At 27.9% G+C, this 14,280-nt stretch overlaps 1 non-coding gene across 1 annotated transcript; it reads left to right on the top strand.

Annotated features, from left to right (window-relative positions):
* The first annotated feature begins 9,209 nt into the window (after positions 1 to 9,209).
* Positions 9,210 to 9,281, top strand: Trnaw-cca. The gene has a single exon. It is a non-coding gene; the product is annotated as a tRNA-Trp (tRNA).
* The last annotated feature ends 4,999 nt before the right edge of the window (positions 9,282 to 14,280 follow it).

Here is a 14,280-nt window from a genome sequence, read left to right as displayed (position 1 = left end):
ACATCAAATTATCAGATATTTTATAGAGATTTTAACAATTAGTATACATTTTGTTTACATTCTAAAATTTATAATTTCTCAAAAATCTAATTTTTTCAGAGTAAATTTTTTTCAAAAATGTTAATTTAAAAAAAAATAATAATTTTTGGTACGGAAAGTTCCAGCAACTTGCCTTAAGGCACGATGTCATTCACCACATGTGTAGTCATTTTACACTTTTTTTTCGCGATTTAAACCCGTTTACCCCGGGCTAAAATAAGAGTTAGCGCCACTAATAAAAGCAGTCTTAATCGGACTTTTACTATATTTCTTTTCCTCCCAGGTACCGTTGGGCCTTCGTGAGTGATGTGGATCTATCCCACATGGACTATGTCGAAGATGACATCACAACACCAAGCAAGAAGTCAAATCCATCACCAACCATCACCAACAATACTGGTGAATCTCGTTCCACATCATCATGTGTCTTTGTGCCACACGTTTGCAGATTGGCTCGTTTAATGGACGTCTTATAAGGACCAGAGAAATATTTCCACCAGACACACCAGTAAGACCAGGTAAGAATAAATTGTATATTCTCATTCTTCTTATTAAATTATCTAAGATTGGTCTTAATTCTTCACTTATTTTTTTTTAAGAGTTATCTTAATCGTAAACAGTTTGTCTTAATGGATTCTTGAGCAATATCGAAAATATCAGTTCAGGTGTTCCTCAGAGATCCATTCTTGGTCCACTACTATTTATTATTTTTATTAATGACATATCTAATATTATTAGCTATCCACATTTATTATTTGCAGATGATCTCAAACTATATCTCAAAATAAATTCTATTGATGATGCTTATTATTACAGTCTCAACTTGACTCTTTCCACTCTTGGTGTGTCTATAACAAATTACATTGAAAATATCAAAGACCAAGATTCTTAGTTTTCACATAAGCGCGTTCCAATACATTTTGATTGTAAAATTTCTAACACCAGCATTGATAGATGTAATAAATTCAAATTTCAAATTTAGGAGTATTATTTGATTCTGGTTTGTTTTTCACGGATCATATAACTGATATTTGTAATAGAGCACAAAAAATCTTTAGGTTTGATACTGAGAAATGTAAACAATTCAATTCTAACAATGCATTTCTGCATGTACTATTCTAATGTACGTTCAAAATTAGAATACGGTTCGATTATTTGGTATCCTCATCAAACCAACAACTCTGATGCGATAGAGAAGGTTCAGCGAAAATTTCTGAAATATCTTTATTATAAAACATATAAAATTCACCCTGAACGTGGTTTTGACCACAACACTTTACTAAAAGAATTTGGTATTCCTTTCCTTGCCTCACGTCGATTTATCTGTACAATTATGTTCTTATTTAAACTTTGCAATAATTCTATAGACCGTCATCTTATTCTTAATCAAATATCCTTTAATGTTCCAAGGCTAATTCTCTCTTAAATTCGCCTATCTTACTTATGTCCTCTAACTTTAACTTAATTAATAATGAAATAGATATTCACAACACTTCACCTAATCAAATAATCTCCATCTGCACAAGTTAACCTTTTTATTCTCTTTTCAAATATCTCATTATTTTATCTTATTCTGTTTATAAATAATATTGTTACATTCTGCATTATATGTAATTTTATGTTAAACATTTATGTTAATAATATATATTGTAATTTTGTATACATTTTAATTTTTATTCATTATGTAAAATAATGTGTTTTTGAGCCCCTTGGAGAAATCTGTGGGCTATATATTTAAAATAAATAAATATTATTAACATTAGTACAGTGACTAATGCGAGTCAATTCCATTAGGTGAACTTCTTCTAACAGTGCAATCGATAAGTCTTTGAGGGATTTGCACCAGTTTTCAAAACTTGAGTCACACGTGGAGCACCCATGCTGCCATGAACGTTGTTGTGGAGCAGGAACAGACGAGAACTTTCTCAACGAGTTCTGTGTTTTCAAGAAATGATATGAAGAGTGATGGATTGTCGGAGAGTTTGAGAGATAAATTGGAATCGGTGTTAGAAGATGATTTTATTGATAAGATGCCAGACTGATGAAATAAATAAATAGGTAAGGAAGATGAAACTAAATTCAAGTCAGATTTTACTGACTTTACTGACACTTTTTTTATATTATATGACAGCACCCTGAATTATTAATATCAATTATTTTATATTTCTATTTCCAGGTAAAGTTTTATTCCTTCGATGAAGATTTCAAAAACAATTGAAATCCTTCTTGTATATGTGTATATAAATATATATATATTTAATTATTACAAATTTAACAAACAAAATGTATAGGATTTGCATAAACCCGTGTGATATAACACTTGTGATGTTAATGTTTGTATATGTTAATGTTATTATTATTATTATTATGTAATTGTATAGAAGAGAAAAGAAAATTATTTTAATATATTTTTATTTAAAGACCAATTTTGATACCGAGAGAAATAATAAATTTGCAAAAATCATGTAGAGGTGTTTTTGTAGCGAGATAAATTAAAGGTTTGAACGAGTATTAGACAGAATATTTATAAATATATAATAATATATATATATATATATTATATATATATATTATATATTCTGAGTGAATAGATAGATATTAATTTAGAAATATGAACAAACAACACTCTTTTTTGCACTAGTTTATTAAATAATAATTTTTACAAACGTTTCGAGATTAGGTTTGTCTCATCATCAGTGTGTTATAATTTAAAATCTGAAATAAGGAAACCTAAATTAGCATTATGTGTTATCCGTTACAATTTGTTCTTTTACTCAGTATAACGAGTGTGTTATAATTAAAAATCTAAAATACAGAAACCTAAATTAGCATTATGTGTTATCCGTTACAGTCTGAGTATAATGGACGACTTGTAACGGATAACACATAATGCTAATTTTAGATTTCCATATTTTAGATTTCAAATTATAACACATGATGATGGGACAAACCTAGTCTCAAAACATTCGTAAAAATTATTATTTAATAAATTAGTGCAAAAAAGAGTGTTGTTTGTTCAAATTTTTAATTTAATATATATATATATATATATATATATATATATATATATACGAGTATATATATATATATATATATATATATATATAAATATATATATATATATATATATATATATATAAATTTAATATAAAATTTAAAATATAAAATATGAACCCACTACACAACAAATAGCTGATTGCTAGTTTCACATATTTAATAAAGACAACTGCCACATTATTGATGCAAAATATTAACTATGTTGTCAAATAAATTAAGTACAATTAGCTAGTGAATTTATAAATAAAAAAATACCTACTATAAATAATAGACAATATGTACAAAGTGACAATTTTATTATTCGAAACAAACAAATGTATCTAATTATCTCTTAATCTATTTATTATTGATGCATTATAGACTACAATTTGTTTGTAAACCAATATTTATTTGTCAATTAATATTAAATAATTAAATAACGAATTTGTTATTATAATGCATCATCTCTATCCTTGACAAAAATGAACCACGACTAATTCTAATTGTAAATAAAATAGTTTTTAAGATAGATAATAATATTATGCAATTTATATAGACGTACTATTAATTAATAAATGCAATTTATATTTTGTAATCACAAAAATCATATCACTTCATATTTATTTGATGTTAAATATATACTAATTTGTGATAGAGTCTTTCACTTTAAATTATAATTATATATATTTATATACTAGGGTGGTCCTTAATATGGATTTTTTCGAATTTCTTTGCTCCCAAGGGCTCAAATGCTTCCAAATTGATAAAAAAAAATTCTCTAAAAGTTTTAGCTCTCAATATTAACATTTAGATAGTCCGCAATTCAATTAAAAGTTTTATGTACTTATTATTAAGTAAACTTAAATATTATGACACTTGAAAATATTTATAAATCACTCAACCTCTAATTAAATCCATGTGGACTGTTTAACGGAAATATTTATTCATATTGGCATCAAAATTAATTTTGCAGCAAAATATATTTATTTAATTGGTGATGCAGACACTCAAATTATCAGTAATAAATTGCCAACGAAATTACAAGCCTGCTATCATAGATGGCGCAAGAATTTAGTTAATAATAAATATACGAAACTTAATTGAATTGCGGACTATCTAAATGTTAATATTAAAAGCTGAAACTTTTAGAGCTTTTTTTTTCATTAATTTGGAAGCATTTGGGCCCTTGGAAGCAAATTTCTAAAATGTCCATATTAAGAACCACCCTTAATATCCTTTGGATAGAGTGCGGACTATCTTAAAGTTAATATTAAAAGCTAAAACTTTCAGAGAATTTTTTTTCCATCGTTTTGGAAGCATTTGAGATCCTGGGAACAAAAAATTCAAAAAAATCCATATTGAGGACCACCCTAATGTATATAAATATTTTAACATGTATAACTTTTTGTTCGTTTTTAAGTTTTCGAAGAAGGAGATATTTCATACCCCCGAAACAAAGCCTAAAATTGTCTGTAGACACATATACAGAAAAAGTCCATATTAAGGACCGCCCTTAATATCCTCTGGATGGAGTGCGGACTATCTTAAAGTTAATATTAAGAGCTAAAACTTTCAGAGAATTTTTTTCCATAGTTTTGGAAGCACTTGAGACCCTGGGAGCGAAAAAATTCAAAAAAATCCATATTGAGGACCACCCTAATGTATATAAATGTTAAAACTTTTGGTTCGTTTTTAACAGTTTCTAAAGAAAACTTTTTAACAGTTTGTCTAAATTTTGCAAGTGTAAAGGTTTAGGTGGTTCTTTTACCTCAACCATATATAAACTATTCGAGAGGTTACATAAACTGTTGAATCTTACTTTAACTATTGCAATAAATAACCTCGTAACACAATTAAATATTAGCGCATACTTGAAAATTATATCCAGGTATCGTAAACTAAACAACAGTGCTCAAAACCAAAAAAACTATCAATAAAATAAAATACGTTTGATAAAAAATATTAAAGGTTTAGGAGGTTCTTTTATTAGAAACGAAGCCTAAAATTGTCTGTAGACACATATACAGAACATGTCCATATTAAGGACCACCCTTAATATTCTTTGGATAGAGTGCGGACTATCTTAAAGTTAATATTAAGACCTAAAACTTTCAGAGAATTTTTTTCCATAGTTTTGGAAGCATTTGAGACCCTGGGAGCAAAAAAGTTAAAAAAAAAATCCATATTGAAGACCACCCTAATGTATATAAATGTTGAAAATGTACAACTTTTTGTTCGTTTTAACAGTTTCCAAAGAAGGAGATAGTTTATACCACCGAAACGAAGCCTAAAATTGTCTGTAGACACATATACAGAAAATGTCCATATTAAGGACCACCCTTAATATCCTTTGGATTGAGTGCGGACTATCTTAAAGTTAATATTAAGAGCTAAAACTTTCAGTAAATTTATTTTTTATCATTTTAGAAGCATTTGAGACTTTGGGAGCAAAAAAATTCAAAAATATCCACATTGAGGACCATCCTAATGTATATAAATGTTAAAACTTTTGGTTCAGTATCCAAAGAAGTAGATATTTTATATCTCCGAAACGAAACCTAAAATTATCTGTACACACATACAGAAAAAATCCATATTAAGGACCTTAAGGAGAATATCCTCTGGATGGAGTGCGGACTATCTTAAAGTTAATATTAAGAGCTAAAACTTTCAGAGAATTTTTTTCCATAGTTTTGGAAGCACTTGAGACCCTGGGAGCAAAAAAAACAAAAATGTCCATATTAAGGATCACCCTAATGTATATAAATGTTAAAACTTTTTGTTTGTTTTTAACAATTTTCAAAGAAGTAGTTATTTTATATCTTCGAAACAAAGCCTAAAATTGTCTGTAGACACATATACAGAAAATGTCCTTATTAAGGACCACCCTTAATATCCTTTGGATGGAGTGCGGACTATCTTAAAGTTAATATTAAGAACTTAAACTTTTAGATAATTTTTTTTCATTAATTTGGAAGCATTTGATCCCTTGGACGCAAAGAAACTAAAAAAATCCATATTGAAGACCACTCTAATGTATATAAATGTTAAAACTTTTGGTTCCTTTTGAATTTTCTTCTCATATCCAAAGGATATTAAGGGTGATCCTTAATATGGACATTCTTGAATTTCTTTGCTCCCAAGGGTCCAAATGCTTCCAAATTGATAAAGAAACATCCTCTAAAAGTTTTAGGTCTCAATATTAACATTTAGATAGGCCGCAATTCAATTAAGTTTCGTATATTTATTATTTTCGCAATTTTTAAAGTATCTTATTAAAATGGTTATTCATCATGGTTATCAGAAGATGATCTCATAGAACCTTCATCAACAATTTTTTCTTCCATATTAATTTTGGTAGGTGAAAAAGTTTCTATCGAAACCAAAAATCGATCATATCTAACACTTTGACAGTACCTACTGTCGGCATTATTATTGTCATCAGAGGATTCTTCAAATTGACTGTTATCATCATTAAACATTTGATTTTTGTCTTCAAATTTATAGGCGTTCTCATCAGAATCGCCAAGGTCTGCATCATCAGAAAAATTTTCGTTGGATTCATTTCCTGGTACTTTCCAAATCCTCATATCACATTCAGTTTCATCACGAAAAAAGTTCGTACACGGCTTCAAATATTTCTTAATCAGTTTACCGATTTCAATCAACGATTCATTATTGCTAGGATTAAGATCGATTTTTTCTTCTTCTTGAACATGACAACTGTTGGAATCCAAACTTTCTTTTGGATCTGTTACAGGAATCTTCTGAACCGTGGTTTCTAAATTAGTTTTATCACCAGGTTTTTCTTTAATACTAGATTCACTATTGTTTTCTTCAATAGTTGCATCCAATGATGGATCATTGACCAAAATATGGTCAGTGTGATTTTTCTTAATCTCTGCTTCAGAATTAATAGAACATTTCTCTAGTATTTCACAAATCCTGCTTTCTAAATTATTGTTCTCACAATCCTCTGCCAAACCAACATTATTGTTTTTATCACCAGTTGTATCCATCAATGATCTATTATCATCCTTACGAGTGATCTTTAAGAAAATAAATGGTCCATATTGTTCCATATCAGAAGCCAATTTTATATCATAACCAGAATTTGGAAATAAAAGTTCATCTGTTAAAAATGCAGTTTGGTAGGTTTCTTTTGTGGTCTTGTCATATTTGTCTTCAATGTAGACGTACTTTACTTTGTTTTTCATATTGTGCTGATAGTTGTACTTTGGAGGATTCATTTTCTTTAATTTTGTTCCCTATTGTTTGAATTATATAAATAATTTGTAATTTAATTAATTGAAGAAATTAATTAATATATAGATTTGTTTTATCCCCTTGCATGTAACATTGTTAAGGAAATGAATAGATAACATATATAAGGTTGTCAAATATCTCCCTTCCGCCTTTTTGTATTATAAACCAAGAGCAAAAAAGCGGAAGGGAGATATTTGACAACCTAATATATAATTAAATAATAATCGAAGAAATAATGAATTGAGCGTATGTAACATTTGCGAAACACGTAACACGTATATTTAACGTTTATAAATCATACCTCGTCTTATGTAACAATGCTTTATGTTAAATTAACGTTATTGTAACATTTTCTCTCTCGGCGTTGATACAAATTAATTTTATTTTAAATCAATATATTAAAGTATATTATCGACCTGCATAATATAGGAAACAGGAAACAATTTCATTGATTAAACGTGTCAACAAGTTTTAGTTCAGGTAACATTTATGAAACATATAAAACATATATTTATTCTCAATTCTGTGGTATATAACAGTTATTGTTACGTTTCTTCTAATTTTTTGTTTAAATTTGCATGTTTGACTTGTTAATTTTTATTGTTTAAATATGAATAAAAGGCTTTTTAATTAATTAGAAATAAATTAGTTGAAAGTGGAGTTTTGCTTTAATGCAAGTTGCATAAACTTCTCTAAATATGTACAATAATTGACTTAAGCAATCAAAATTGCGATTTAGATTTTTTTAGATAAATTTTTCCAAAAGCATTTCTAATGGATTTTTCTTATCAAGGTATTCCAATGGCTTTTACATTTGTAAAATTCAAATTTTGACTTATCACATCCCAAAAGCGAAAGAAAGTTTTCTTTAGCATTATGATATCTATCAATATAAAAAACTTCATCGAAAAAAATCTCAACAGTTAATTACTAAGAAACGGGTAGGCCGATCGTCCAAATGAATCAGCACGATTTCCAAATAACATCTCTCAATTTATTTTTAAAATCGATTCAGCATTTTTGTCAGTAATATTTTAGTATGATCTATAAGACTATGGTATCTACCGTCAAAAAAAAATTCATAGAAATCGTCGAAAAAAAATGTTAATACCTTATTACAAGAAAACGGCCGGGCCGATCTTTACGAAAAAGAATCAGGAATTCGATTCCAACCAATATCTTTCGAACGGTTTTTGAATTTTAAAACCGATTCAGAATTTTTTGCTAAAACTTGGACAAAAAAATTTCAGTTTCCTGCAAATTACAAAGAAACGGTTCGGCTGATCGTCGCACAAAACTGACAAACGCAAGTCCACATCGAGATACATCAAATGGTTTTTGAATTTTTGAAATCGGTCAAGCCGTTTTTGAGAAAACGTCGACAAAAGGTCAAAAATCGGCTCACATACACACACACATACATACATTTTCCAAAATTGGTCTCATTCGATTCAGAATGGCTTGAAACGTCGGGAAAACATAAAATTAGCAAATCGGATTTTTTTATGAAAACAAACATCTAGTTCAGGAAGTTAAAAAACAAATATTAAAACAAAATTTTTGAACGATGTACATAAAATTTCTCTGTACAAAGTATTAACCCTTTTTACTCGGATGCCTCCGCCTCGGCGGCAAAATACATGTAAAAAAAATTTTTTCTGTGGGCTATATATTTAAAAAATAAATAAATCTCGCATTTTGCGAGTGGGAAGGGTTAACAATTTTCGAAATTATATTTGCGATTTTTTAGAATCCTTAAACCCCTATCCTAAACACCACCAGTTAACTAATTTTTCGCAACTTGCCAATAGACACTATACTTTATTTTTTTCCGAAAGTGATTCGAATTTACAAGTGGCCTAAACAACGACTCCGTGGCGCAACGGTAGCGCGTCTGACTCCAGATCAGAAGGTTGCGTGTTCAAATCACGTCGGGGTCATCAATTTATTTTTTATTATTATTTTAATTAATTTATATTAATTACTATTACTTAACTAATTTTTTATTATTATAAACATAAACAAATGTTTAATTTTCATTAAAAACGCCGTTGTAGCCAATTAAAACTAAGATAAAAATTGCCATTGCTTGGGTGGAGCGACTAGGGCGGATGAAAGAAAAGGATATACGGTGCACTATACATTATTTATATACAAGCAAATAAAATAAAAGTGTAAAGATTAATTATAAAATCTGTATGACTGATGTACGTGTATACAAAGTCAACAAATGAACAATAAAAAAAACATAAAAAGTGACTTCAGGATTCTCATAATGATAATTAACTATATAACTATAGTTTATCCGTTGGAATAAGCTCATTTTTTTGAATTTACAAGAAAAATAAACAAATGTTCGATAAATATTCGCAAAAGCACAAATTATTAACTTCCCGAAAGAGCAGTATGTGTTTTTTGTATAGCGAAGGAAATGCCTTGATGCATCATAGACTAGGTCTTTTGTCTGGTTATCGGAATCGGAATCAATAACGCCCGGGTAGAATACCGCTAGGCATTACTTCGTGGGGGGAGGATCTAGAATGTTATAATTCTTGCACTGAAATTGCACTTACATTAAATGAGCAAAGTCCCATTCACTCTTTCTTTTAGGGTGTGTATGTGTATGTGTATATGTGTGTATATGTGTATGTGTGTGTTTGTGTGTATGAGCCGATTTTTGACCTTACGTCTAAGTTTTCTCAAAAACGGCTGGACCGATTTAAAAAATTTAAAAGCCATTCGATGTATCTCGTTGAGGGCTAGCGTTTCTCAGTTTTGTTTGACGATCGGCCGAGCCGTTTGTTTGTAATTAGCAGAAAAGTGAAAAACTTTTGTTCACGTTATAGCCAAAAATTCTGAATCGATTTTAGAAAATCAAAAACTGGTTGCGAATTGCGCTGATTAGTTTTGGGCAAAGGTTGGTCGAGCCGTTTCTGAGTAATTTAGAGAAAAAAAATCGAACTTTTTATGTTGATAGATATCATGGTCCTAAAGAACATACTAAAATATTACAGCCCTACGACAAGTAGTTTTATTTTAAAAAATCATCAAAGTTTGAAAAAATGTGAGTCAAAAATCACTTTTGTGCTGTGGTGAGTCAAAATTTGAATTTAACAAATTTAAAAGCCATTGAAATAAATTAGATAAGGCGGAGCCTTTATTAGATTTGCAAAAAGATGGGCCAAACCATTATAAATTATAAATTCCTTTGGAATTAACTAGAAAGTAAGTGAGCAGTCTACAAAAGTTCCCTAATTGTGTGAAAAATGTTACTATTAATTTAAATCATTAAATAATATCAAGAACTACATGCATAATATATATGTAAACGTGCCAGTATTTTCTTATAGCAGATGCCAAATATTTTATAAAAATAATTATTAAGTCTTTAAAAAAAATGTTTCGACGTTTATTATGAAATTTAACAAGTCGATTCAGTCTTACAAAAATTGGTTGAATTATATAAATTAATTAAAATTTGAAATATTGCAAGGTACAATTTTAGGACATACAAGCACCCATGCCTGTGCACTATAATTAATATATTAATTACACATATTATAAATGTGTTTGAGAGATATCGATTAAAAATTGTGATGTTTAGATTTAAGTGAAAGCAAAAACTTTATTTTCGAAATAATATGTTGAAAATTTTATCTAAATATCTAAAGTCCAATTTATTTTACTTTTAGTTTTATTAAGTCAATTAATACAAATTTGGGGAAATTATGCAACTTGCCTTAAAGCAAAATGCCACTTGCAACCAATTTTTTGTATTTTTAAGAAAAAACAAGCAAATATTCCATAAATATCAGCAGAACCACAAATTATTCATATTACCGATTAAAAATATTAATAAATTCAAAAATTACCTTTTTCCCGCCAGCAACTGTCAAAACCCCCCTCCTCCGCCAACTTCACTCTGATCTCAATTTGACACTTGCACACTTTTGACGTATGTGGCTGCTCCTGTCATAAACAATGATTACATTAAATTAATTAAGTGGAATTTTTATCATTTTATATAGAAAATTTTATTGTGATATCGTCAAAAAGGATAAAATGTTCAAAAAACTAAAGGATAAAATCGCTGAAGAGGTGAAATCGTCGCCGCAAAGGATACAACAGATTGCACAGGTTCTTTGATTTGTTGACTTTTGTATGGAACGAATGCCTCGCCTAATCGAGACTCTTATCGAGTGGCCTAAATAAAATGTATTTGTGGAATTTAGATTGATAAAAGGATATAAGATTTGTAGGTTTATAAATTACGGTTTGATAGATAAAATTTGGTGGTTGTTCAAGGAATTTATGCAGGAATTTGGTTTTGTTTGAGTTGTATATGTTGAGATATTTTTGAGGTTAACTGCTTACATTTATTTACTGATAAGGTATTTTTGAATATTTTAGGAAGATTTACATAAAAACATTGAAAGACGTTTACAATAGCCTTGTATGTATGCAGATAAAACATTTTTGTTACACATTGCAATCAGAATAATTAATAAAACTATTTATATAATTTACTCGAAGATAAATCTGAGAATTTAGTACAACCTTATACTATATGGTATATGCTCATCTTTATTTCTCTTTCTACTCGAAGACAAGTTTTGGAATTGAAATCAAATCGTTAAATTCAATTCAATCTTGTACTTTCTTATAAGTTTTATTTTTTATTCTAGTCGAAGACTAATCTGTGGGTTTAATCCTCATATATGATTATAATCTTTTTAACTTTTTTTTATATGTAACTAGTATAAAATAAATTCTTTTATTTTGTATCCAATTGTTAAACATATACATATACATGTATATAGTTTCTTGAAGGCAATTTCAGGAATTCCAATAATTAAAGTCATTTATTTCTATATTATCTAATTAATCTCCTTTTTTATTGACCCAGCTATATTATATTATATTCCGTACCATTCAAACAATAATTCTACCCAGCTGATAATTAAAGTTGTCATCTAATTCTCAATTTAATTCCATACTTTTTATAAAGTGATATTTAAAATCTTTTCTTTCTTGTATCAGTTGTGTGTTGACCAAAATATAATTTTACAATTATAATCTTTGTATATAAGCATTAAGAAATGCAAAATTTGAAGTAATATATAATTACAAGTTGAATTACATTCTCGATAAATAAATAGAAAAAATTAATAAATGAAAAAAAATGAACTAGGTGTAAGTGTCATCTTTCCTTAAGTTGCATGAACTTCTCGACATGTGTAAATAATCAAATTAATCAATAAGAAACCCATTTATTAATTTATGAGTGATTTATAAGTATATCGAGTTACTGTAAAGCTATATAATGTTAGAAACTTTTGCTTTAACAACATTATAACTTGGTATTCTGAATTATTATATTTGTCATCCAATTTTTAATTGAATTCCATACTTATGATATATATTTTATGAATAATGCAATATTTATTATAGTCAAAATTGTGTTAAATTATTAATAAAACCTTTTAAGCCATAAATAATTAAAAAATGAGTCATTGAGCCAAGTCACAGTTATAAATCTTTTTAATAAAAATGTAAATTGCAAAAACATTAAATAACAAAATTAAATAATATTAATTACATTTATTTTAATTATTATTATTTAATTATATTAATTAATATGATTATTATTTACTTAAAAACACATAGAGACAATGTTTATAGTATAATAATTAAATGTGAAGAAAAATCAGAACATATCAAATAATATTTATTAAATTACTTTTTCAAGTAGTATTAAGGAGTAAATAAATACTAATTTTATTTATCTATCGAGCTAGCATGTTTTTTTTTACTATTAATCATTCTATTTATATTTCGATATTAATTTACAATCTGTTATTTTATTTATAATCGAGACAAGAGTGTAAACATTATTATTTTGTTTGCATTTGCATTCATTAAATATTTATCCAGTTGTTCATTATGTTTTGAAATATTTGTGTCGTTCATTGAATGGTATTTTAAAAATGTAAACAAATTTAAAAATCTCTATTTCAGGCCGTTGTCAGTTCTGCATCGAGCACCACTTCAGAAGTTTCAGGAACTGATACATTTTTTAGCATAGCAGAAGAAGGTAAAAAAGTACATCTTATATATAAAATTCTCCTTCTAAACGATTGTTCGGATTTTGATAAATCTTTCTAAAGTTTGTTAAGGGAATTTTTTAGGATGTATGAGATTATAAAAATATAGTTAGATTGTAGAAATAAATAGAAAAAATTACAAAAAACGACATGTCATTGTTTGACATTGAAAATATTTGAGACATTGTTTGCCATTGATTGACTGCCAATAATTTCAACTTACTTATGAGCCTAGACAATATTAGAATATGTATAATAAATTCATGATTATGAATAAGAAAAATGAAATGTCTACATTATTATTGCCAAAAAGCAGCTGAAATGTGCCAGAAATTAAAATAATATAAGATACAGTATATGTATGGCAGATTGAAGGATACACATATGAACAGGGTTTGACAAATTGATTCACTTAAAATATGAAACTAGCTGTAAGTGGAATTCTGTCTTAAGGCAATTAGGGCATCGTGCCTTAAGGCAAATTGCTGGAACTTCCCGTACCAAAATTTATTATTTCTTTTAAAAACGATTAACATTTTTGAAAAAAATTTACTTCGAAAAAAAAGATTTTTGAAAAACTATAAATTGGACAAAAAATAACTTTTTTTTGAAAAAAAAAAATTTTTTTTTAAATTTTTTTTAAAAAAAAATTTTTTTTTTAATTTTTTTTTTTGAAAAAAAATGTTTTCTTTATTTTGACATATTTTGGAAGATCTGAACTTGTTTTTTCAAAGCAATCGTACTGCTTTAACTGCATAGAGACAAAATATAAAGCGCGTAAGCGCGGCGTCGCTGTCTAACGGGAAACATTGATACGGAACCCATAGGAAAATAA

Source organism: Ctenocephalides felis, unplaced genomic scaffold (genome assembly GCF_003426905.1).
Source record: "Ctenocephalides felis isolate EL2017-DRISC unplaced genomic scaffold, ASM342690v1 CF-g0.4_SCAFFOLD_03572, whole genome shotgun sequence".
In the NCBI taxonomy this organism is placed as follows: Eukaryota; Metazoa; Arthropoda; class Insecta; order Siphonaptera; family Pulicidae; genus Ctenocephalides; species Ctenocephalides felis.
The sequence above is the reverse complement of the archived record's forward strand: the minus strand, read 5'-3'. Positions and strand labels throughout refer to the sequence as shown.